This window comes from Trachypithecus francoisi, unplaced genomic scaffold (genome assembly GCF_009764315.1).
Source record: "Trachypithecus francoisi isolate TF-2019V2 unplaced genomic scaffold, Tfra_2.0 Lachesis_group16, whole genome shotgun sequence".
Lineage (NCBI taxonomy): Eukaryota > Metazoa > Chordata > Mammalia > Primates > Cercopithecidae > Trachypithecus > Trachypithecus francoisi.
The window spans coordinates 10,996,289-11,022,768 of record NW_022681461.1 but is presented as its reverse complement, the minus strand read 5'-3'; positions in this window follow the sequence as shown (position 1 = coordinate 11,022,768).

Sequence of the window (26,480 nt, the reverse complement as noted above, 5' to 3'; positions counted from 1 at the left end):
TGGTTCATGCCAGGACTCAATATTCCCTCCTCCATTCTTAAGATGATTGTATGAGACTCACCAATCCAGCGAAACCCACAGTTCCTTGTCTTTTAATCAGAGGTTAACAGAGTGTGGTCTCCAGACCAGCATCATCAGCATTACATGGGAACTTACTAAAGAGCAAATTCTCAGGTCTGACCTCAGACTTCCTGAATTGGAAATCCTGGAGCCGCGGAAAAAGGCTCAGTGATCTGTGTTTTAATAAGCCTTCCAGGTGATCCTGATGTCCTCTCAAGTTTGAGAACTACTGTCTTCAGCCCTTTCCTGGGTAGAAGCCCTCCTGCTTCAAGTTCATTAAACACGGGCTCGGGTTCTCCCCTCAGCCCATCACCTTGCCTGGGAGGGGACCCGTCTCTGGAAGGACATTTGCATTTCACCTCTAGGCATGGGCTCAGGACCTACTACTAGTTCTTCCCCCCAACCCCCAAGCCCTTGTCCTATTTTAGTTTAGAGCTTTGATTGTACCTTTATTGTCAGATCTATTTTATTTATTTACTTTTTTAACCCAGGCCGGAAGCAAACATAATTGGGAGAGTCCAATTTTATCAGATGTGTCACAGAATCTGTTTTTGAGCTAAAATGAAACTACGGCTATAATTCACCAAAATTAGTGTTCTGTCCTGAGGTTATTGCAAACCAAGTCGCCTGCCAGATTTCTTCAAAAATCTTGGGTTGTTGGAAATAAAGTTTTATGTGTTCCCACCTTAGGGGTTGGTGGAAGCCAGGTAGGGGCCTCAGATTGATGTCAGAATGTCCACTTTCATCTATGTTTATGACAGTGTTGTTGTTGTTCTTGCTGGAAAAATCTTGTTGTTAGCTGCATCTCTCCAGAGTCAAATGGAAGATTGCTTTGATATGTGAGAAAGTTCCCAAAGGAGAAGGCAGAGACCCTTCTGACAACTTGAATGAGCTCTGCTGTTTTTCCTATCACTTCCTATCACTTTCCTGTCACTTCTAAATCTGTTGTCCCTTTTCCTCTTCTGCTGGTTGATCCCTTTAGGCTCACCCGTTAGAGGTGGGCTTCAGAGCTTCTCACTTCTGTCCAGTCTTCATTCTCCACTCTGGGAATGTACCTTTGTTCCCACATCTATACCCCTGGACCTGAAAGTTCCACTCCCTGCTGGGCTATTACCACTGGGCCATCTCATCAAAGAAGAGATGAGGGCTTCCACCAGCCCTAAGGTGAAAATGCATGAAATTCTATTTCCAACAATCCAAGATTTTTGGGTTGTTGGAAGGTGGCTTGGTTTGCAATAACCTCAGGACAGAACACTAACTTTGCGGAATTATAGCCATGGTTTACATTTTAGCTCAAAATCAGATTCTGTGATACATTTGATAAAATTGGACACTCCCAAATTATGTTTGCTTCCTTGACTTCACTAAGTGGAGCCCTTGTTTTCAAATCCCAGCTCTTCCTATTCTCATTGTCCATTTTATACACATTGGCATGCCTTCAACTACTCTTCTCCTTTTGCTGTGTGTCTGCCAGTCAGTCAATTATACCTAGTTTATCCCCAGTGCGTATCGTATCTCTGCCCTCTTGCCACTGCTTGGCTTCAAGCTCTGGGCAATTCTTGTTTATGTTATTACAATAACCTTTCAGCTGTTCTCTGTCTCTCTAATCTTTTACTGAATTCGCGTACTCTACATACCACAACAAATGATCATCTTTCTAAAACGCAGATCAGATCTTTCCTTCTCCTTGTTGAAACATGCCATGGCCTCCTATGGCCCTATATACTGGAACAAAGCCCCAGATCCTTAGTAGGTGCTCCAAGTTCCCGCGAGGAGGCTGCTCAAACTACCTTCAGGCCATCGTGGCACGTAACCTCCGTGAAGTAGCCTGTTTCCCGAGCTGTTGCACATCCGTACCTGCTTATTTCTTTTCTTATGTTATTCCCTGCACATTACCCCAGGCCACTCTTCTGCTTGTCAAAACTCTGCTCATTCATTAGAGTTTACTTTAAAATATTATTCACAATATTTTATTCACAAGGACACAATATGTGTCCCTTTCTCTGTTAGAGTACATTATTCCATCTGTTGAACTTCCCACTGAATTTGGATACACTGTGATTGTACTCGTTTAAGCTTACTTTTCTATGAGTTTGTCTTTTTTACTAGATTGTTCGTCTCTGGATAGCTTAAGTGTCACTTTGTCCCCTAATTGCTTTGGACATTTCTGCATCCACTCTTAGGCTGTTGGAAATCTGAGGCCCTCTCTAGATTTCTGCTGAATATGGGGAATGTAAGTGTGTGTGTGTGTGTGTGTGTGTGTGTGTGTGGAACATGGGGGACCACATTCTCCCGACTTTCTCTGCTTACCTGACTTTGTTCACTTGTTGGGTTTGATGGCATCATTTTGTTCCCAGTAAGAAACATCTTTGCTTCTGTAATGAGGAATGTACTTATTTCTCACACTGAGGTCTCATGAGTTTGATAGACTCTCTAGAAAAAGAAAATGGTTGTGTGGAGCAGTCACGGGGTGAGCACATCACTGAGTTCCCAGCCTTCCACCGGCAGGAGCGCCACCGCTTCGTCCCTTGTCTCTCCCTCCCAGCTTCACTTCCCTCCCCTCACAGGTGGTCTGGGACCTGCAGCTGGTGTCCTTTCAATGCTCAGAACAACTTCCCTTCTCATTAGCCTGGGCGCGGGAGGAGCCTGTGACACTCACAAGGCTTACCTTTTCCGAGACTCTGATGATCGAATTTTTCTTAACACAGTTGCTTCTTAAAGGAAATCCTGGTGTCAGCTGTGAAGATCCTCACATTGTCTCTTTCTCAGAGCAGCACATGTGTATTCTCACATTTTTGGTATAATATTGCCAAAGACATTCGGAAAACAAATAACTGGCTGCCTGTCACTGCATGCTTTTCTCTTTAGAGAGGGAACCCCAGGATAGGTAGAAGTTGATGGGGCCAGATACGGACTCTCCAGAGGATCTTTGGGAAATGATACAGATCTAACTGCAGAGGCAAGTGTCCAGTGCCGTGGAATGAAGGGCCTAAAGGTGGTGTGGTGGCTACAGTGTGTCTGAGGTCCCTGGCACCATTGGGCATGTCCTGGACTGTTGCTTCTGTGACTGGGTCATGGCTGCTCTCCGCCTTCCTGGGTTCCTTCCAAGCCTTGCTCTCTAGCTGTCCAACACATTTCCTAAGCTTCCCTCTGCTTGTCTCCTAAGGTCTTTCTTTCTGCTTAAGTTCATCGGAGCCCCTTTTTGTTGTTTGCCACCAAAAGCCCAGACTGGTACAAAAGCTTTGCCTATGGTTTATGCTGAAAACTATCTTCAGAGGAATCTGTTGAATGCTTAAAATTACCAAAATTATAAACTATGACTTTTTTTTTTAATCATTTGGGTAGTATGCTTCCCAGGTTCAAGCAATTCTCCTTCCTCAGCCTCCTGAGTAGCTGGGATTAAAGGCTCCCGCCACCAAGCCTGGTTAATTTTTTGTATTTTTTTAGTAGAGAGGGGGTTTCACTATGTTGGCCAGGCTGATCTTGAACTCCTGACTTCGCGATCCACCCACCTCAGCCTCCCAAAGTGCTGGGATTACAGACATGAGCCACCGCACCTGGAGTTTTTTTTGTTTTTGTTTTTGTTTTTGAGACAGAGTTTTGCTCTTGTTGCCCAGGCTAGAGTGTAATGGCACGATCTTGGCTCACTGCAACCTCCACCTCCCGGGTTCAAGCAATTCTCCTGCCTCAGCCTCCCAAGTAGCTAGGATCAGAGGCACCTGCCACCACACCCGGCTAATTTTTGTATTTTTGGTAGAAATGGGGTTTCACCATGTTGGCCAGGCTGGTCTCAAATTCCTGACCTCAGGTAATCCACCTGCCTCGGCCTCCCAAAGTGCTAGGATTATAGGCGTGAGTAAATTTTTTTATTAGACTATAAAGGCTTATTTTTTATTGAACTCTCAGAGAGGTTAAAATGTCTAGATGCTATTGGTTCTGAGTATACACCAATTCCTGCTTTTGCAGTTAACTCTAAGTGACGTGCTTGGGGAGTGGATTTAACTTGTTTTCTTGGATGAAAAGTAAGTGCTTCTCGACAAAGCATCGTAAAGAAAGTCCCAAAGTCATTTGCAGATGTTAGTGATCTCCTAATTGCTTTATAAGTCTCTCATTTTGGTAGGCCTGGACCACATGCCATCCACAGCTGTGGAGGGGAGTGTCTATGGGCAAAAAATAGCTCAAAACCTTTGAATTTAGGATTTGATTTAAGTGGTGCTGATAGCAAGAGTTTTGAAACAGTGCTCTGCAGAGCCCAGGGGCTTTCACAGAGCCGGGCTGGGAGTCTTACAGGAGGTGTGCATGGAGAGGCAACAAGGCCAGCATCTCTGCATGCAGGACAGCATCTCTCTCTCTTTTTTTTTTCTATTAAATATTACATTTTCACACAAATCAATGGGCCCCTGTTGAACCTAGCAAAAACTGGACCACTACCCCTTCCACATACACCTAGGGAAAAAAATGGACATATGCACATACATTTTTGCATGCAACTTAGGATGTTCATGGACCCTCTGAAGATCTTCACAGACTTTCATTCCATAGGTTCCCAGATTAAGGAATTTTAAAAAAGCTTTCTTAGTTGAAAGCTGCTTTGACTCAAGAATGAAGAAGACGAAGGAAAGCCTCTGCTCTATCTATATGCCTATGCCTTCAGATTCTCTCAGTAGCTTCATATCTGGTTGGTTTTCAAGAATTGCCTTTTCATGACCCTCTGAAAATAGATTTCATTTGCACAATGAAGGTGTGTGTGATGAATCTTTGCTCTTGGACAAACCCAGGCTGCCTATTGGCTTTGCGTTCAGAAGATCATTTACTAAGACAAGTTTGTTTCTCTGCAGAGTATATCTTTGCATGCTTTTGCGCTGAAGAGGACTCCAAGTTTCATAGAAACAGGTTGGTATAAGGTGCTCACGGTCTGGAAGGCATCCTCAGGACCCCAGGGACCCAATGGGGCCTAGATCAATAATCGAGAAAAGGCAAGAGAATGCTGAGAGCCAGGTATGGGGCAAGAAGAAAAGAAGCATAGGGAAACGAAGAAGGAAAGAAGGGGAACTTGGTGAGGGTCAGAAACTAGCTGAAGGATTTTTCCTTCCCTAGAAACTGCTCAACTGTTGCTCCTTCTGCCTGGACCTTTCATTCCTCTATTTATGGAACTGACCCCCTCACACTCTTTGGGTCTTAGATGAAATATCACCTCCTTTTACTTACCCCTAATATAAGTAGGTTTCCTCTGTTTGTTCTTTCTCATAGCATTTCAAATACCCCGTTTATAGCATGTATCACAATTTAATACTGTATATATGTCTGTGTGTGTGTGTAAATTTGTATATGTGTGTGAGCATAATTTTACACACCACACATATACACACTTATATATGTAACATGACATATATATCAGTTTGTACTCTTTCTTAATTATTGGCTATCTCTCTGTCTTTTAGTGTAAGCCACAGTAAGGGCAGGAACTTATGTCTCTTTTGTACATGATACAGAGTACAGTTGGTTGGTAAATAATTATTGAGTAAGTGAATGAATAAATGGATCACTGGAAGTTTTTTGCGGGGGGTCTTGCTTTGTCACCCCTTGCACTCTTGCTAGAGTGCACTGGTGTGATCATAGCTTGCTGCAGCCTCGAACTCCTGGGCTTAAGCAATCCTCTCACTTCAGCCTCCTGAGTAGTTGGGACTATAGGAATATGCTACCACGCCTGGCTATTTTATTTTCTTTGCAGATGAGATCTTTCTGTGTTTCCCAGACTGGTCTCAAACACCTGGCCTTAAGTGGTCCTCTCACCCATGGCCTCCCTGAGCACTGGGATTACAGGTATGAGCCACCACACCTGGCTTTCATTGGAAGTTCTAATGCCAGGAAGATGCATGAAGTATGGTTCTCTCTGAACTATGAAAAGAGCCATGCTACCCAGTGGCCTAAAGATGGATGACTTAGACTTGGGGGAAGAACTGGGTAAAATAAGAGAATGTGGACTTTTCCCAAAAGAACACAGTTGGGAAAAATCTCAACTCAGAAATTGCTTTGCTCTGGATTTTAGTGTGAAAACCCCAAAGGGAGGACCACCACAAACTAGATCTAGCTGGGCTCTGTTGACAATCTCAGTTTCTGTTGCTAGCTTAGAAGGTGCTGTGCCCCTGAGAAGGAATGCAAGGGAGTGGGCTGAGAGCAACGCCACTTTCTGGAGTCCAGAATGTTAAGGCAGCAGATCCTAACACATCTCGTGAGGGCAGTGGAAATAGTAGGGAAGGTGACCAGCCTTGCCTTCTTTTGGTTTCACAAAGAGTGATCTCCAAGCTTACGTGTAGCCCATGACATTGACACCCCAGGTGAAACACTGTTGAGGGTGAGTAAGAACTGCTCAGAAAGTGGGAAGTTTCTATCTTCTCTGACATTTGCTGTTAAGTCTCAAATCTTTAGCCCTGTGGACACCAACAAACACTTTAAAAAGCACACATTCAAGGAAGGCATTCGGCGCTGCAAACTGGAACTGGAAATCTTCCCTTTCCTAGACTTAACCCAAGGTAAAAGGAAGACATCTGCTGGAAAAGCAGATATTTCCTCTGGAAAGATGTCCTAAATGGAAATGGAAGAACTGAATCCATTATATTCAGAAGTTTTCTCATTTTGTAGTATCCGTGTCTAAGTGTATTAGGTTTCTTATAAACAGTGATAAAGATAAAGTATAAAAGGCAACAGCATTACATTTTCTTAGTTTGGGTTCTCATGAGTTGAATTTTCTTGTTCAGTTAAAGGAAAAATAATTCTCTCAACTTGCCTGGTTTGCCTGAATTATTCTAGAGAGTGGTTTAATTTTCCACTTCACTTCATGTTCTGTAGATGTGATATGGGCAAATCCTATATACATTCTCTGCAGTAAAAATTCTAGGAATGTTTGGCGATTGAACTTAAGAAGTCAGAAACTTGGTTTTGAATCCAGGCCTGTCACTTACTACATGGATGACCTTGGAGAAGTGACTCAGTAACTGGCCTTTTGTGACTAAGAATGAAAGCGTTGGTTTAGATGGTCTCCAAGCTCCAGTTATAAGATCGTGTGATATTCTTTGTGAACCCAGGAATTTATGTTGACGTCCTTTTTCTTCCGTAAATTAAAGAAGAGGAGGCTGAGCAGTGAACATAAGTGATGTTCCTTCTCCGATCTATCCCACAAATTAGCACAGATCTTACCTCTCACTTGTCCCTACCCTTCCCGGGGAGGGCCAAGATATGTCCCTCAGTGGGTTTCACCCATCCTGATAAAACATGAGAAAGGAGTGGGGGCTTATATGTTCTTGTTGAACAAACCAAACCTGACATTTGACAGGAAATATCAAAATCCTGGACTTCACTTCAGCCTACAAAGAATGTGCTAAGGAGATGAAATAGACCACTCCACCTAAAAGAGAAGCTATCCAGTACCTCACAAACTGAAGTGAAGTCACTTAGAGCATTGTTTCACAGTTTCACAATGTGGGGGTTAAAGCCAAATTTTTATGAAGAACAGATGGGCCCACAGGCCACAGAAAGGGAAAAAACTGCCACAAAATAGGCTTGCTAAATATTATTATCTCTAAATATAAGCAGGGAGAAAATTCATTCTGTTTAAAACATGCTAAAAATGTCTTATGATAGTTTTTAGTATTTTTAATTAATATGTTTTTTAAAGATGGAATCTTGCTACGTTGCCCAGGCTGGTCTCAAACTTCTGGACTCACGTTATCCTCCTGCCTCAGTCTCCCAAGTAGCTGGAACAACAGGTGTACATTACCACACTCGACTGTCTTAGGGTCTTTTTGTTCATTATCATTCCTCCAGCACATAGATACATGTGCTACAAACCATGTAATACTGCCCATTCTATTACACTTAGCATTATTTTCATTAGCAAATTCAACTCTCTTTTATAAAGTATTTTATCCAAAGACATTGTCTGTGAGAGATATATTGAGAATCTAAGTACAGTCTAGGAAATGTGGACCAAGGTAGGCTTTTCTGATCTATGGGATGGGTCAGTAACAAGTGGTTTGGAAACCAGGAAATTCCCCTTGCTTCTCCCAAGTATTTTTTGTCCTGTCTGTTACAGATTCCTGAAATTTCTTTCCCCATGACTTTCCTTCATTTTATAACTAAAATGAGATATAGGAGACAAAAACTTCTACAGACGTAGCACCTTGGCTAAAGTTCTTACTAAGGTGTAAATGACTGATAGAAAATTTTTCCTTAAAAAATGAATTTCAGTGGGGTAGCAGGGGAAGGTCATGTAAAGAAGGTACAGACTTGCCTTCAAGGAGCACATCCACAACAAAAATAATTTCTTATGTCAGTTTACTCTGCATTTTTTACAACACAACACATGCTGTATTTCAGGTCTATCAACCTCTAAATGTCCAGTTGCACATATAGCTCACTCCCATGCAATCCAGATGATCTCATCCAGAGAAGCTCCACATTGCACCCAGTTAGCTGCATCATTAGGAGATTATGCAAAAAGTCAGAGGGGGCCAGAGTCAAGAGCCAGGTTTCATTATAATTCTTGAGTGGTCATGGATAGCTGGAGCCTTTGAAATGGACATGGATTATTTATGGATAGAAAGCATTTAGAGGATAAGGTCTCAGGAATGAAAATCCAAGAGGAGAAATAAATGGGGAATGCATCCCAGGGAGATGAATAATATTTCCTAAAGTGTGTTTGTTTCCAGGCAGTTTCCTTATTTTTACTGCTTATAGAGGTAGTCTTTGTGAGAAATCTCAGACCTGAAGAAAGGACTGGTGGAATGAAGTCTGCTTTGTGAAATGCTCATCTTTGGCATCTGCATGCATGGGGAGGGGGCTGGGTGGCTTCTCTAGGGGTCTGTATTTTTTTTTTTTTTTTTTTTGAGATGGAGTCTCACTCTGTCACCCAGGCTGAAGTGCAGTGGTGTGATGTTGGCTCACTGCAACCTCCGCCTCCCAGGTTCTAACAATTCTCCTACCTCAGCCTCCCAAGTAGCTGGGACTACAGACGCGTGCCAGCGCACCTGGCTAATTTTTGTATATTTGGTAGAGACAGGGTTTCACTATGTTGGCCAGGCTGGTCTTGAACTCCTGACCTCAAGTGATCCACCAGCTTCGGGCTCCCAAAGTGCTGGGTTTACAGGCGTGAGCCATCGCACCCGGCCTGGAGGGCTGTGTTCGTATATTTGCCTTCTTTTTCCTTCTCCAACCCTTATAGAAGCTTTTCCTTCAGGAAGTGTTTCCTTAAACACCGATTATATACCTGCAATGACACTAAGCAAAGGAAGTAGAGCAATAAGGAAGCGATCCACAGTCCTGCTGGGGACACAAGCATGAAGCAAACGACCACCAACGACTCGCCAATTTTACTCGGAATAAAAACGTTAGGAAGGAGAAGAACACAGCAGTGAATGTTTCAGCCACTCAGTCTGAAGATGGAAGCTTCCCTAATTGTGTCCTGGGTTTCAGACTTGGTTTGTCTTCATTGACTGTAAACAGGTTGGTCACACTGAGCTTAGACAAGGAGGACCCCATCCTTTGCTGCCCTTCTGACCTGGGTTTTTCTCTACCGCCATATTCCTCAGTGGCCCCCGTCATTCTGTTAGTCCTGAGTAGACTGTGAACTCCTTTAGGGAGGAGGAACCACAGTCTTACCTTTGAGTATTAATGTGCCGTACAGTGACTGTTGCATAGCAACTGCCAAATAAATGTGAGTCTGATTGAACTAGACCTTCCTGTTGCCTCTGTGATTCCAAGTACAGACATCCTCTGGGAAGAGGGGCTGTGGGTCCCATCTGGGTATTATTCATCAGTTACACCCTGTGGAGTGCTTCCTTCACTGTGACGTCTGGCCGAGACACCTGGACAAGATGCTGAAAGGTGAACAGGGCTGATTGCGTGAGGCAAAGTCTTCTACTCCAAGCCCTCCATGTCCTCTGTAGGATGACAAAGGCTTTGTGAAGATTCCTCTCTCATGCTGTCAACAAATGTGGGAGATTTGGATGTCAACTTTTCCCCTAAAGGGTTTCAGAATTAGACTGATAGCTACATCTCAGCCAGCCTTCCAGATCTTCTCTGAGGTGCCTCCAACACATCTAGATGGGAATTGTCGTATTTCATGGAAAGCACGCCATAATAAAAATTAACGCTACATTCCCCCCAACAAAAAATAGTTTTTCCTTGCGTTCTTTGGGTTGCTACCATCCACTGAGAAACATTATTATTAGGTTGGTGCAAAAGGAATTGAAGTTTTTACAATTAAAAGTAATCACAAAAACCACAATTACTTTTGCACCAACTGAATATCATCCTAAAATCCAACTTTCTTTCCACCACTACTTGCTTTCCCTTCAAGCTCGTAGCTACTAAGCCCACCTCCTAGATTTGTTTCACAACTCTCCCTCCTCCCAGTCTCCAAGTTCTAATTACTTAGAATAGGCAACTGGTCACTCTCTTTCCAGCCCCTGCTATCTGCAGAGACATCTTTTCAATGTATAGAAATTTGTAATGACTGTCTTTAATGGGATGCTGTCATCCGCAGTGTAAAATACAGTCCTTAGGTGGACATTTAAAGCCCTGATGATCTGATCCCACACCACATGATTGTCCTTGTCCTCCATTCTCTGTCCCTTCTCAGATGTCCTGTGCCCCTGTTACACTTGTGACACTGTGTACCATCTCCTCGAATACCCCTCCAGCCTCTCACTGTTCCTTTCTCCATATCAGCCTTGTCAATGTCTACTCACCATTCAAGATCCAGCTGAAGTACCTTCGCTTCTGAGAAGTCCTCCTCCCAGCCTCCCCACCCTTTCAACTTACCCAGTTAATCGCACCCTCTTTCAGGACACTATGGTTTCTGCATGACTCTCCTGGAGATCGTCATACAGTGCTGGAATTTCCAAAGCCTGTCCTTTAGTTCTTGCCTGTGTCTAGTTCAGACTTAGGTTCACAGAGCCTCACACTCTACCCTTTATTAACCATGTGACCTTGGGCACATTACATAACCCCTCAACTTCATTTTTAGTTTATTAAAAAGGACCAATTTATTTCAACTTATTTAAGGACAAATAAGACTGTTATGAGGATTAAATGAGATGAAGCATATAGCACCAGGCCTGGCACATAATAACTGTCTAATACATGGCGTTATCTGTTGTTATTATTATCAACTAGCATAATATCAATGCAGATATCAATTGTTTTCTGGAGCTGTTCTGGGGCTGGGGGTGCCATCAGATGGAAAGCTTTCTCCTGCGCTTTGGGCTTCAAGTAACAGATTTAGAGGAGTGGGTGCGGCTATTACCACTGGCTGCTGAAGGGAGATTCTTACTAAGGAACCAATGATAGTCCTTGAGAGAAGATGGATGTGAGTTTTGACTGCACTAGCCTGGAGCTGTTGGATTGCGGGTGTGGTGCATGGAAAATGAACAGGCTTTTATTTTAGTTGTGTCACCATTAGAATTTCAAACCAAGATGGATATGACCTGGATGGAATCATTCAAAAATCTTATATGAATATATTTTACGGATTTGAGTTAACCTATTGCATGGCCACTATGAATCTATGGCAAAAGAAGTTCAAGGTATTGTTCCTGCCTTCGATATTCAAACCCCTACTTCCTGCAATGGGGGAGAGAAAACTACTTATATTTCGGCATCAGTGTATAATCCCAGGCATAGTTGATCCAGCCTGGTATGATACAGACTTGGTCTCCTGGAGTTCAGTGAAAAGTGAGGTCAGCATGTACAGAGGCCTGGCGAAAACAAACTGATTTAAGTTACTAAACTGGAAAATACTGTTCCATTTCCTTCTGAAAGGAGTCCACAGTGGTACTGGAAAATCATCTGGAGAAACACAGCCCCAGGAGTAACAGCATGCTGTAATGCATTTGATTAAAAAGAGGAAGGAAAAAAACATGGTATGTGCTGTCCTCCTGCTAGGACCGGGGAGCAGGCAGCCTGTGAGTTGTGGCCCGTGGAGATTTCACCTGGATTACTTTAAAAGCACTTTTGCAGAGCCAGGCAAATGAAAATCATGTGCTTATTCATCAAGGAGACCTTCTCTTGGGAATATTTGATTTGCAGTTCTATGAAGAGGGAAAACCTCCACAATTTTAATCTTTTGGGCAAGAACTTCTAAATGCTGAAAAAGCAGTGACAGGAAGAATGAGCTTGGATGTCCCAGAAATCCTGATAAAGTTTGGAAACTTGTCCAGACTCTTTGAACTTTTCGTCTGGACCGTATTAGATTCTGTGTCTCTGAGAGCAAGTTCATTTATAGCGTGTACATTTCTCAAGCTACAGTGTTTCAGTGTTTTTATCAAGGGCCTGGCAAAGATGACACTGAGACACTCAGTCTTTAATGTAGATATGTCTGAATATTGCCAAATGTCCTCAGGCTTCGGTGGGTATTTGAGAGACATGTTCAGGTCATTTAATTCATTTTCTGCCAATCAAAAGTGCCTTTGAGGGATTTCGGTGGTCAGTCTCCAGTCTTCTCAGTCAAGTGGTGTCTGCCTAGTATAAAGGGTTGTGCCATAATATCATGGGACTCGTGGAATGACACTTTTTGCTTCATTGTTTGGAGACTTCAGAATGTTTAAATGTAGACCCAATAAGCAGCACTACTTTGTGCTTTGGTTTGAACCATGGGATACTGGGTCGAACCACAGATAGTCAACTTTAGCTCCTTGTGATTCTCTGGAGAGTCAGGGTGACAAGTTGTGAAGTTTCACAGTAGTAAGTATACTTTTAAGTGTGCTGAGTCTGGAGGAGGCTGGAAATGGGCTTTAATTTCTTTGTGTCACTGAATTTTGTGTACACTGGACACACATGGGATGTAGTGAATGGAAAACAAGTAAGCTTTTATTTTGGTTGTGCAGTGGGAAACTGGGTTCAACCATGTTTGCTCCATGTTTGTTCCATGGGCAAATGGAGTTACTTTTGAGGAAGTATGTGCGTAAGTTATCTATTGCTACGTAACAAATCACTCCAGAATTTAGCAGATTAAAACAACAGTTATTATCTCACAGTTCTGCAGATCAGAATTCAGGAGTGGCTTAACTGGGTGGTTCTGGTTCAAAATCTCTTGTGAGGTTGTAGACAAGGTGTCAGCTGGGGCTGCCGCCATATGAAGGCTCAATTGGGGCTGGAGTGTCTCCTTCCAAGATGGCTCTGTCCCATGGATGTTGCAAGAGTCCTCAGCTCTTCCCGACTGGGTGTCTCCACAGGGCTTCTTGAGTATCTTCATGATATGGCAGCTGGCTTCCTAAAGCAAACCACGTGCGTAGGTTTGAATGCACACTCTTGTGAGAGAGTAAGACAGAGAGAACAAACAAGAAGTCAAAATAAATTGACCTAATTTCGGAAGTCACACAGTTTTGAAGTGGGCCTCTAAGTACAATCTACTTTTAACGGTAGAAAAATTAGTGTCCACCTCACGAAGGGAGGAGTCTCAAAGAATCTGTAGACCTATTTTAAAAGCAGCACACCATGAGCCTCAGAAGTCATTGACATGAATGTGAATCTCCAGTTTGTCTCTTATTAATTGTGTTGCTGGGGGCAAACTGATGAATCTTTGAACTTCAGTTTAGTCGTTTATGAACTGAAACTCAAAATACCTACGTTGCAGTGCTATTGATAGCATTAGAAATTCTGCTTATAATGTATCTCAAACAGTTCCTAAAGCTGGTGCTAAATAAAGAGTAGATATGGGGATGATAATGACCGTCATGGGGATGATGATAAATAATCTTGGGTAAGTGATACAGTCTCTTTGCACCTCATTTGATTTATAATACGTACACCATGGAACTCTATCAAGAATAAATACTGTAATTTATGGAAAAGAAGTTCCTGGCAGAAAGTATATTTATTTCCCCACTCTTTTAAAGAAACACCAATGAAATGATATTTTGGCTGTTTTTGTTGCTAAAAAAAAATCTTGTTTAAAAAACCATTAACATCATGAATATTAAAATTTCTAGAGCACAACCCCTGAAAAAAATAGAGGACTCACACTATAAAATCCACTGATCTAGACAAAAGTGCTCATCTCTCCATTAGAGCAACGATTTTCTTGTGTGATTTATTGCACTGATTGGTGGTTCTGTGTCAGCCAGTCGTTTCTGGGAATTATACCTTGAGATGACATTTATCATGTCCCCTAAAATACAAACACACACAGATACAAATCAATCTGTCATTTAGTACATTGCCGTCATCCAAAAATAATTATTCAGTGGATGATGACTTGACTGGATATGAAAATGGATGGAAAATATCATATAGTGAGGCATTTGGTGGCAGATGCCTTTTTACTCTTTCAAAATGATGCTTTGCCCGGAAGCCAGCGGGACTTTTGGTATGACGATGGGGTGAAAGAGTTGCCTGGTGTTGTGTAGCTTCCCAGTGGAGCGATCAAATCTCACAACCCAAGCTCAGAACAGTAGCAGAGTGGCCCAATCACCACTATTTTTTTTTTTTTTTTAAATTGGGTCTCTTGCCTCCCCAAAACCATTTAATTGAGCAGTTCCTGGCAAGGTTACTCCAACAAAGCGCTGTTTACGTGTGGTAATTTCAAGGTTCCAGGAATTTAAGATAAAGTTGGCAAAGCTACCATTCATTTGAGGAGCAAGGGAAAGCAGTGTTGTAACAGTGATGCAAATGTGGGAAGAACTAGGAACAAAGGCCATTATGTTCAGGCCTCCCTTCCTTTCCACCTCCTTAGTCAAAGGCAGGGTGGGTGGGGAAGGTTCCAGTTTTCCCTGGAATGAATTGTCAAGACTTTCCCCTCCAGGCTTGAAACATGTTCTCCTCTGAGCCACTCAGCACGTTGTCAAACCGGTATTTACTTGAAAGACATACAGCATCAACATGAAGGTTGTCACATAAGTTCCCCTCTCCCCATTTTCTGAGGGTTTTGAAAGATGTCACATCCTGCATCTGGGGCCAGCAGAGCAGAGTCTGCAGCCAGTCCTACAGGGGGAAGCTGCCAGGGGGCCAGAGACCCCCGCCTCTGGAGAGGGTCCCTGCTTGGTTTCTGCAGAGCAAATGAAGGAGAAAACTACGGACAAGGGAGGTGGGGGGAGACAAAGCAGGCAATGGGAGAAGTCAGTTTTATGGAGCTTGCAAACCTGAGCTCAAATATTAAAAATGCTTTCATCAGTCTTCTTAATCCAAAGAAATTCTTTTTGGCTTAGATGGGAGGAAAAATCAGTCCCTTAAGGGGAAAGCACGAGGAGAAGGAGGTAATAAGGATGTGAGTCAGACGCAGGGAATTGCTGGCAAATACATTCGTTTTGGGAGGCGGAGGAGGACTGTTTTCAAGCTGCTCTAACGTTACAGACCACTGATAACACCCGCCTGCTTTTTATTGATTTCTCCCTTCAGTTATTAAAAGGTTTGATTCCATTAAGTGGCGGAAAGAGGAAAAAAGAACCTTTTTTTTTTTTTTCATGCTTATTTTTTTCTCCTCTGGGGAATAAGCAGCACTTGGGCTCCAAAGCTGTATTTTTCTTTGGGTTTTGCCTTTTAATAGGGGTTGAAGAAGGTGGTTATAGACATTTGAGGGGAAATAAAGCCTGTGGTTTATTAACAGGACTGGTTTTAATCAGCAGTGATTTGACTAGGGTAACATTAGAGCTGCAACAATGATAGCTGATACTATGATTTTCTATGCTTTTAACCCCAGACTGAAGTCTTGTGGGTTCATGGACAGAAATTCATTTGTTCCCCTGGCCAGGCTGTGGGGAGGAGTGTTCTGGGACAGCCTCAGGTAAGGAGAGGAGAGGGCCGGGGGCGCTGGGGCAGATGCCTCAGGAGCTCTTCTCTGTTGGGATTCCAGCTGCTGGGAAGCAAGCTTTGCAGATGGAGGGCTTCGAAAGACCAAAATGGAAGGTGGGCTTGGGACCCCCTTTGGCCACTCGATGTCCGAATCCAGATGGGTAACTATTCATGAGCTTATCTTTCCAGACCTGAGGCGAAATCTCGGGTCATAACACCTTACACTCTATTAGGAAAGTTAAGGAAGAATAGGCCACTTCCCAGGTGGAAGACCGCTCTCAGGTGAAACCCAGTCTTGTCCTACGCAGAATGAAATCTGTGGGATCTTTCGCACCCAGCCCATTATTTACCATGGCCACCGCCAAATCACTGCTAACGTCCCAACAAATTTGGGATAAAGACCAAACTCCTACATCAGTCACCAATTACCATTTGCCGTATCTGCAGCCAGCAGTAGCAACAGGATTTCTGGGAATGTTCTCTTTAAAAGTAAGACACTTTTTTTTCAGCGTATTTTCTAAAAAGAAGAAACAGAAGACCAACATTTACCCGTGTCAACTACAGGACCTGCCTGCTTTGAAGATGAATGAGGTCATTTAGGAAAGCTTATGGAGAGGTCCATGAGTACGGGGCTGATGGGGGAGTGTGAGTGGATGGACTCATGCCCCAACAGTCCTCTTGACGTTTCTGTACCGTTCTGTGTTTGTGTGTTTACATGTATACAAGTGACTCTTCCCAGCAGTAGAAGAGTGCTTGCTCTCTTGTTCTTGTTCTCCTGGCTGAGAAGCACTGACCAATCCCCAGTTTCTCCCTTGGTGCTCCGTGTGAAAGGGGCAGGTAACCAGGAGATGGTGCCTGAGATGAGAACAGAATCAATGTGTGGTACAGGGAGGACTCTGAGAGGTCCCCTAGCTTGAAGTCAGAGTTAACTCACTCCACCCACCCCACGTCTCTTGCTCCACCCACCCCACGTCCCCTCCTCCTCTTCCTCCCTGACCACATCCCCTCCTGTCACTCTGCAGTGGCATCTCTTGAAGGAAGTGCTCAGTTCACAGCAACAACTCCCTCTCGGCACCTGCCCCTGACTGCACGAGGTGACCAGCAGAAGCCAGGTCTTACCACCCCGGCTGAGGAGTGGATGCCCAGCTCTGGAGCAATAGATGGTCTCTGTCGGGAATATGAGATCCTGGGACTCACAGAGGCCAGGATTTGTGAGCCCTGAGTTCCATTAATGACAGTATTCTAGAGCAGTAGTTGCCAACCTTTTTTTTTCCATTAAGATTGGGTGAAAAAAAAAATGGGTCACGTGTTCCTAATATGTTTATTTTGATAGGTTATCTACATGTATTACTATTACCAGCTAATATCTCCAGGCATACTATATACTTAAGGTTTTCAAAATGGAAAGTAAAAATGACCCAGTAGTCATGAGCACACTTAGCACCCAGGTCTTAGTTGCTAATACTGTTCTCCAAGAAAAGAACCACAACTCGTTGGATAAATGTGTGGTCCTAGGATGGGGAAATGAAAGGAGCATCTTCTAGTCCCCCAAATAAGGCATGGCCCTAACAAACAATAACAATAACAGTTTCATAATATCAATAATAATGGGGAATGTCAAAGGGACACAGGAGCCAACTGAAAGAGCTACCAACAGCCAGAATTGGAACAATTTGAGCAAGAAAATAAATAAAATAGCATATAGTGTTATAACCCAAAGTACAACATAAATATCCTTGAATTCACACAGATATAAATAAGTGATTGAATAAATACATGGGGGAGGAGAACAAGTTTTAGGTGCAGAAGGTTTCCAAAAAATTTATGGAGATACTCTGCCATTGAGGAGGTGGAGCACCACTTCCCACTTGTAAGGGTGGGCCACACATGGCGACTTCCTTCAAAAGGATGCGGTATGGAAAGGGGACGGGAGAAAGAGTGGGTTTGCTGGGCTTACAGTGGAGAAACCTGACAAGCAGCACCCCAGTCAGTGACCGAGGGCAACATCTACAGTGACAAGACACGTTGATAAGATACACCCTTGATAGAACAGCATTCTGGTCTCCCAAACCCAAACTAATCATGAGGAAAAACATCAGACCGATCCCAATCAAAGAACATTAGACAAAATACCTGACCAGTATCTCCCACAATTGTCAAGGTCATCAGAAACAAGGAAAGTTTGAGAAACAACCAAGAGGAACTGAGGAATAACAAGAAGACGTGATTAAATGTAATGTGGTATACTGGGTGTGAGCCTGGAACACAAAAAGGACACTAGAAAAAAAAACTAAGAAAATTTGAATTAAGTATTTACTTTCGTTAATAATCTAAATAATTAGCTTTAGATAGTGTATCAGGATTGGTTCATTAACTGTAACAAATGGACCATACCAATGTAAGAAGTTAATAATAGGGGGAACTGAATATGGGATATATGGGAACTTCCTATACTGTCTTCATAGTTTTTAATGTAAATCTAAAACTATCCTAAAAATGAAGCTTATTGTTTTTAAAAAAGTAAATATGGCGTAAGAGTTGGGTTCAAACAGTGCGTCTTACTTAGCCTTGGTACCAGCGACATTTCAGGCCAGATAATTGTCTGTTGTGGGAGGCCACCCTGTGCCTTGCAGGATGGCCAGCAGCATCCCTGGCCTGGACACACTAGAGGCCAGAAGAACCTTGCCAGCTGTGACAACCAAAAGAGTCTCCCAATATTGCCAAATGTCCCCTGGGGGACAAAAATTGCCCTCAATTGAACACCGCTTAATTTAAACAACTACTGGATTAGGTAGGAGGGCTGGTAAGAGATTCAAAGTGTGAGAACATTCTCACATGTAAAAAGTGGCCATCCTAATTTTGTCGAGTACATGTGTGTGTGCTTGTGCATGTGTGTGCACTTATTTCTTTATCTATTACTCTCACCTTCCCCGTTCATTTATTTCATTATTAGTTGAATTAGAGGGAATGACCAGCTGAGAAATTATGATTCTTTATGTTGTATGGAGCTGGTGCAGACTACGAAATAACAGCTTGATAAAAGTAAGAAAGAACAAACAGCAGAAGACCTTGGGAATGTGGAAAGCAGAGAAAACAAAAAGTGGAACTAGGAGTCTCTGAGGGTCTAGTAGTGGATGGTGATACCTCGTGCTGGTGAGAGGAGCTCTTATATCGCCTCCCATTAAACTCAAACAAATGTTTATAGAACACTTGGCTAAACCAGGCACATGCTATGCACTGGGGGTCTATATAACCCTCTTTCGTGTGGCCCTTGCGTCTCCATTCCCAGCCTCATCCTTCGCTCAGCATCCTCATGATGCTGTCTGGCAGTCTAGGACAGACAGGCCTAGGCTTCACAATTGGGTCTGACTCCTCCAAGAAAAGCCACATGCTCAGGCCGTTCCCTGCCAATAAAAACCTCTACAGCTCCTTTTCTCTGGCCTCTGCTGTACACACACACACACACACACACACACACACACACTATAAAATTGCTTGGCCAGGCACGGTGGCTCATGCCTGTAATCCCAACACTTTGGAGGCCGAGGTGGGCGGATTACGAGGTCAGGAGATGGAGATCATCCTGGCTAACACTGTGAAACCCCGTCTCTACTAAAAATACAAAAACATTAGCCAGGCGTGGGTTCAGGCACCTGTAGTCCCAGCTACTTGGGAGGCTGAGGCAGGAGAATGGCATGAACCTGGGAGGCGGAGCTTGCAGTGAGCCAAGATTGCACCACAACACTCCAGCCTGGGTGACAGAGTGAGACTGTCTCAAAAAAAAATTGCTTTATATTTATATTACTACATATATGTTCAAATTATACACATGTTTGTATCTATATTTAATTTGATAAACTACCTGAGTTCCCCCATCCTGCTAAATCCTATCTTTCCTTAAAAATCCCAAACAAATGTCATTTTTAGGAAGCATTCCTCGATTTTCCCAATCAGAAGTAGTTTCTTTTTCCTGCACTCTTTCATAACTTTCCCAGTGTTCTGACAAAGGTACTGATAGCCCGCATATCTTTTTCCTAATAGACTGCACACTGCCTTTGTGACTGGAGTGCCATCATCATCATCATCATTTTAATCTTTGTATTCTCTGCCAACCCACTGCTCAAAATTTTGTTATATAAATAGAAACCTATGTATAAACGTTCTTTAATAAATTAATGCCTTACTCTTTGTCCTGTTGACATTCTTGAAGTTCAGTAAGAGCTTTTTGGAGTAGCACAATACTGAACTTAAAAGAACAGAGTGGGCATTTAAGGTACGAGACCAGGGTAGTCATATCAATTAGGGGAAGATATTATTTCTGACTCCAAATACCATCCTGCCAGTGGAGTCCTAATCTGCTTATGCCTGAAACCTGCTTTGACCTTGATCTTTAATACATGGGGATCAAAGTTGAAGAATTGGTTTCTTATAGAAAATACTTTTGGAACTTTTCTGTGTAATAAACCACCCCAGAATGTAGTGATTTTAAATGACAATGAAATATTATTTTTCAAGATGCTGTAGGTTGGTGGCTCAGTTCCTCTGCTGGTTTTTCCTGGGGCTCACTTATGTGGCTGCACTTATCTTGGGAGCCAGCTGGGACAGAGGGCTCAAGATGGCCTCCCACAAAAGATTGGCAGGTGGTGCTGGCTCTTGGCCTGGGTGCCTGGATTCTCCTCCGTGTGGCCTCTCATCCTCCAGAATGCTGGACAAGCTTCCTTACATAGCAGTCTCAAGGTTGCTTTCCAAGATGGCAAGAACAGAAGCCACAAGGCCTCTTTAGGCCAAGACTCAAGAATGTATATACAACATAAATGTCACTACATTCTATTTCTCAAAAGCCAGTCACAGGGCAGCCCAGAATGAAAAGATGGAGATGCTCTGCTCGTTGGGGGGAGCAGCAAAGACTTTATGGACCTGTGTCATCTACTACATGCAGCAATGCAGCATCTCCTTGATGCAGATCCTGGGGTTACTCCTGGGAACTTGGCAGAAGTCCTGTACTTACTCTGCTCTCAAAGAGACAGAGGTAGGAGTATAAATGTCCGACTGATATCCTTGAAGACGTCTCTTTTTGCCTGGAGATGGGAGAATTTGACCTGTTTCATCTATGAAGAAGAGTCTTATCTTGGCTGAACACAAATTTCAGGAAAACTAACCACTTACCTCTAAACATGGCAAGATACTGCTCAAATTTTGGAATCATTTCTTGCAAGTGGTGATAACTTCATAAAGATTAACATTTTACACCTAGGAATGTGAAGTAACTAAAATAGCATTATCATTGTATTAGTCCACTCTCACCCTGCTAATAAAGACATACCCAAGACTGGGTATTTATAAAGGAAAGTGGTTTAATGGAGTCACAGTTCCAGATGCCTGGGGAGGCCTCACAGTCATGGCAGAAGGCAAAGGAGGAGCAAAGGCACATCTTACATGGTGGCAGGCAAGAGAGTGTGTGCAGGGGAACTGTCCTTTATAAAACCACCAGATCTCATGAGACTTATTCACTACCACAAGAACAGTATGGGGGAAACAGCCTCTATGATTCAACTATCTCCACCTGGTCACGCCCTTGACATGTGGGGATTACTACAATTCAGGGTGAGATTTAGGTGGGGACACAGCCAAACCATATCAGTCATAAAACTGCATTTCTTTTTTTTTTTTTTTTTTTTTTTTGAGACGGAGTCTCGCTCTGTAGCCCAGGCTGGAGTGCAGTGGCCGGATCTCAGCTCACTGCAAGCTCCGCCTCCCGGGTTTACGCCATTCTCCTGCCTCAGCCTCCCAAGTAGCTGGGACTACAGGCGCCCGCCAACTCGCCCGGCTAGTTTTTTTTTTTGTATTTTTTAGTAGAGACGGGGTTTCGCCGTGTTAGCTAGGTTGGTCTCGATCTCCTGACCTCGCGATCCACCCGTCTCGGCCTCCCAAAGTGCTGGGATTACAGGCTTGAGCCACCGCGCCCGGCCATAAAACTGCATTTCTAAAACAGCCTGAGAGGAATTCAGAGGTGAGAAAGGGAAGCTTTTATCATTCATAGAAAGTTGAGCCGTTTCCCCCCAAATATAGTCTTTTCTCTGCCCCAACAGCTTGTAGTAAGAGTGAGTATGGTGCAGTGAATTCCCTGGTCATCCCGTTCCACTCAGACATGAGGGAGAGTTTTCCATAGCATCCCTTAGCACAGTCAGGGAAAGGGATGTGGTGGTGAGTTCACCCAGCCCCTCATTCGAGGCTCACAGCCGTGCTTCCAGGGAGGAATTAGCATCACACAGCCAAGGAAATGGAGTTCTGAGAGGTTAGGAAATTGTGCAAGGTCTCACAGCTTGTAATTATTGGAACTGGAATTTACGCTCCATTTCAGGTCTTTCTGAAGCCAAACTCACCACTACCACTTCATTTCCCAGGAGGGTGTGCACAAAGGCTCTGCCAGATTGATCATGACTTGGATGAAAGAATATAAGAAAACAAGGACTTAAGAGAAAAGAAGCACAGAGAGTTAAGTATTGGGGGCAATTCTTGAGATGGCCTAGAAGAACAGTGTTACTTAGTCCTTACCCAAATAAGAAAGGTCCAACAAAGAAAAATTAATAAAGTAAAGGTGAGTGCAGCAGAGAGAGAGAGGACTGCAGACTGAAAATGTGTGCTCTGGCCTTCAACAAGGTTTCCTGAACCAAAAGGTGTTTCACATTGGCCAAGAAGGAGTTCAAAACACTCTCTGGTGTGCTGTCTAGGCCAGCCTTGGCTTTCCAGCCAAGTGTGTGATATGGCTAGGGGAGTTTAGGGCGACCCTGGGAAAAGCTATTGGCTGATGGAATAATTCTGTTCTCTCTGGCATTGTATAGGAAATCAATTGTCTTTTCAAGTAAGACCCTGTGCTTTGCAGGGTACCTATCACATATACATATATATCTGTGAAAAATGTATCGAGATACTAGTTTTGCCTTGTTTTCACTCTTTCAAAAGAGAAAAACGGAGATGAGGAGGAGTGAGGGGTGCCCTTCCACAGAACCCCAGGAGGGAGCAGAGCTTTGGGTAGGTGTCTAGGGGCTGTCTAGAGACTGATCTCCAGTGTTGAAGCCCAGCCCGGTGCTGAGCTCCATACTTTGAGAAATGTGGTATTTATATACATTTTGGGCCTTTCCTGTGTGTGTTAGTGACTGACTCATGATAAAGGAAGAGCTCACTCAACAGTGGGCTTAGTCAAAGAAGATGTGATAGAATTCATGTTTCGAGGCCAGTGTGGTGGTTCATGCCTGTAATCCCAGCACTCTGGGAGGCCGAGGCGGGTGGATCACCCAAGGTCAGGAGTTCGAGACCAGTCTGGCAAACATGGTGAAACCCTGTCTCCACTAACAATACCAAAATTAGCCGGGTGTGGTAGCAGGTGCCTGTAATCCCAGCTACTCGGGAGGCTGCGGCAGGAGAATTGCTTGAACCTGGGAGGCGGCGGTTGCACCAGCCTGGGCAACAAGAGCAAAACTCTATCTCAAAAAAAAAAAAAAAAAGAATCCATGGAATGTGATGGAGGAGAGAAAGGAGCCTACAAATACTGATGCCAGGTGTTCTGCTAGTCAGATAGATAAGGACTGGAAACTGGATTTATCTGACCTAGAAGAAAGAAAGTAGCACATCTCTCATACTCAAGTGTGGGGCTAATTCATACTTAGTATATACATTTATGGAAATATACTTTCTTGCAGTATTTTCCGGTTATTGCATGTTCTTCAATCTTACTTCTCCTGCTAAGTTCTTGGGGAGGCAGAGATCATGTTTTGTACTTGCATCTTCCTTAGTTCTAGGTTCACAATAGCTGCCATAGCAGACATGTGTTGCTTTTGACAGTTGCATCATATCAGAAGCTTATTAAAGCTTATTAAAAGAGTCTTAATTTTCTAACTATTTTAACAAGAGTAACCAATACAACGGCAGAGTTGAGGGAAACTCTGCTTGTGCCAGAAGCTGGCATGTGTATCTCAACCCTGATACATATTTAGGGTGGCAAGTGTCTTGATGCTCATTCTGGGGAGAAGCCAGCTGACTCACCCAGCTGTCGTGTCTCTGTGAGTCTCGTGATCACAGGGAGAGATTTTGTCCAGTGTCTGCCTTTAGAAAACACACTGCCCTGTTAGCAATCTCTTCCCAGTCCCTTCTTCCATGGCAGCTACGTCTGATGATCCCATTCTGCTGAAACCAGTACTCATTCCCTTCTAGATTAAGATTAAGGGGAGAACTTCCTTTGCCATGTAAGGGCAATATGCGCTCAATTACATTTGCAGTTAGACCAACATGTTCAATGTCTCTCTATAGGGCTGATGGGACTGGCTGCTGCTGCTTCCATTTATATAAAGGGGATGATGAATGCTCAGGTGGGTGCAGGCAGATCACAACTCCTCAGGTTTTCAGAGGCCACAGTTTCACAGCCAGCACTGAGAAGTTGCAGCTGTCAAACTGCGCCACTCAGGGTGATAACCTGCGTTCTCCTTATTCTCCAGTGTGAGTGAGCGTGTGTGTGCATGTGAGCCCACAGTCCTTTCCCCGCCTGCTTAGAAAGTACTTAATAGGTGGCGATCTAGAATTCCGAAGACAAAGGTTTGTAACAAGTTCACAGAGGCTGAATGTTTCTTTAACAGAGCTGATACTATCAGACGGGAAAGCCTGGGCTTTTTCATTTGTGAAATGAGAAAGTAGGATAGTTTAGTTATCAGGCTATGTTCTTGAAAAAAAAAATTGTTAAAGTTCTAAGTACATAATATACATTTATTATAGAAAATTTAGGAGAACCAAAAAATACAAAAGAAAAAATCGTGTATAACTCTAGAACTTTAATGTTTGTATGTAACATTAAAATAAATACTGGATATATAACCCAGGCAGAGTATATAATGTGATATGATTTTTAATAAAGTATAAAACATTATATTGAATTAAATACAATATGTGATATGTAACTACTATAAAATATTATATTGCATTAAATATTTCACCCACAAAATTGGAATATATATATAGTATATTACAACTTAAATGGTATATATTTTCAGACTCTTAAATGTGAATAAGTGTTTGATGAGAGAATAAATAAATGAACTCATACATTAATGAACAAGTGTATAGACACGTTAATTTTTCTTCTGGCGGGGAGGACTTACAAGTTTTCTAAAAATTTTAAATGAAAGGAAATCTGAGAGATTTAGAGTAACTTCCTTATAATGGGATAATATTCCCTTCATCCTGACCCTGTCCCTACACACACACACACACACACACACACACACACACACCCCTGTCACCACATATTGTTCCCTAATCATATAAATCATTCACGTGGAAAGCTCTCATGTATTCCAGAGATTTCAACATCGTTTATGTTGGGCTGGATTTTAGGTGTTATCTTTCTTTCCTCCTTTTTTCTTTTTGGCATCCAAATATTTCTCTTTAGAGATAAGCTATGATTCAACAAAGAGCGCTTCAAACAAAAACCTGCCCAGTTCTTCTAAGGTCAACTGCCTCTGACTCAAGCAGATGCTAAATTGTTTTGAGACTTGAGCTGTACTCCTCAGCCTTCCAAACACTGCAGAAAGAGGAAAAATGGAAAAACAAACGTAAGTCAGAAAAGATGGGAGAAGAGTAAATCAAATCTCATTTCCCTCTGCTCCAGTTTTGTTTAGAGGTGAAGAAGAGGGTTCTGATGTCAGAGAGATTTGACTTGAATCCTGGCATTGCCACACTTAGCCATGTGACCTTGAACATTTATTTATTTATTTTGGCCTCTGAAACGTCTAGTTTTCTCATTGATAAGATGGGGATAAATAGCACTACTTTATTTTATAAGATTAGTGTGAGGATTAAACAAGATAACATGTACAGTACTTAGAACAAGGACTTTTAAAGACTAGGTGCTAAATACTAAGCAACTATAATTTTAATATTATTATTTTTAGGTCTTTCTTAATGTTGATATTGTTAGGCTAGTCTTGACCTTGAAACTAAAGAACTGTAGAGGGAGCCACAAAATTCACTGTAAATTTCATTCTCAAAACTATTTAAATGTTTTTCTTGCATCTTTAAAATGAATACTAACATGGATCGTATCTCCGAGGGGCTGGTGGGAAGCAGTCAATTTCCTGCTCATAAAAGGAACCGAATACGGTTGAAAAAAAATGAAAACCCACTCAGACCTTCCTAGGATAACTATAGCATGCCACAATCCATAGTGCTATATTGTCTCTTGATTTCAGGACCCTATCCAGATTATAAGTTAAGGCCTCTGACCTCGGTTGGAGAATTACCCCATGCAGTTAATATTGCTTCTTGAGAGTGGCTGTAAATGAAAATCCAGTTCTGTTAAATATTCAGTTGCAAAGAAGAATGTCAAAGCCGATGAGGTATGATGCTGTCATGGGATTGGGGTTTAGCACTGTGAAACTGATCATCCACGAGTCATTTTTTTGGCTCCAATATGGGGGCACCTCCAGGGAACAATAATGGGATTTGCAAGTATCCTGGCAGCCATCTCATTGCTGTGTGTTCTGCCCAAACTGTGAGATGAGGACGAATGAACCCAAGAGGGAATTACATTTCATGGATTAATTCTTTCTGGCATTTTCAAGGTATCAGGGCTTGAGAGAACACTG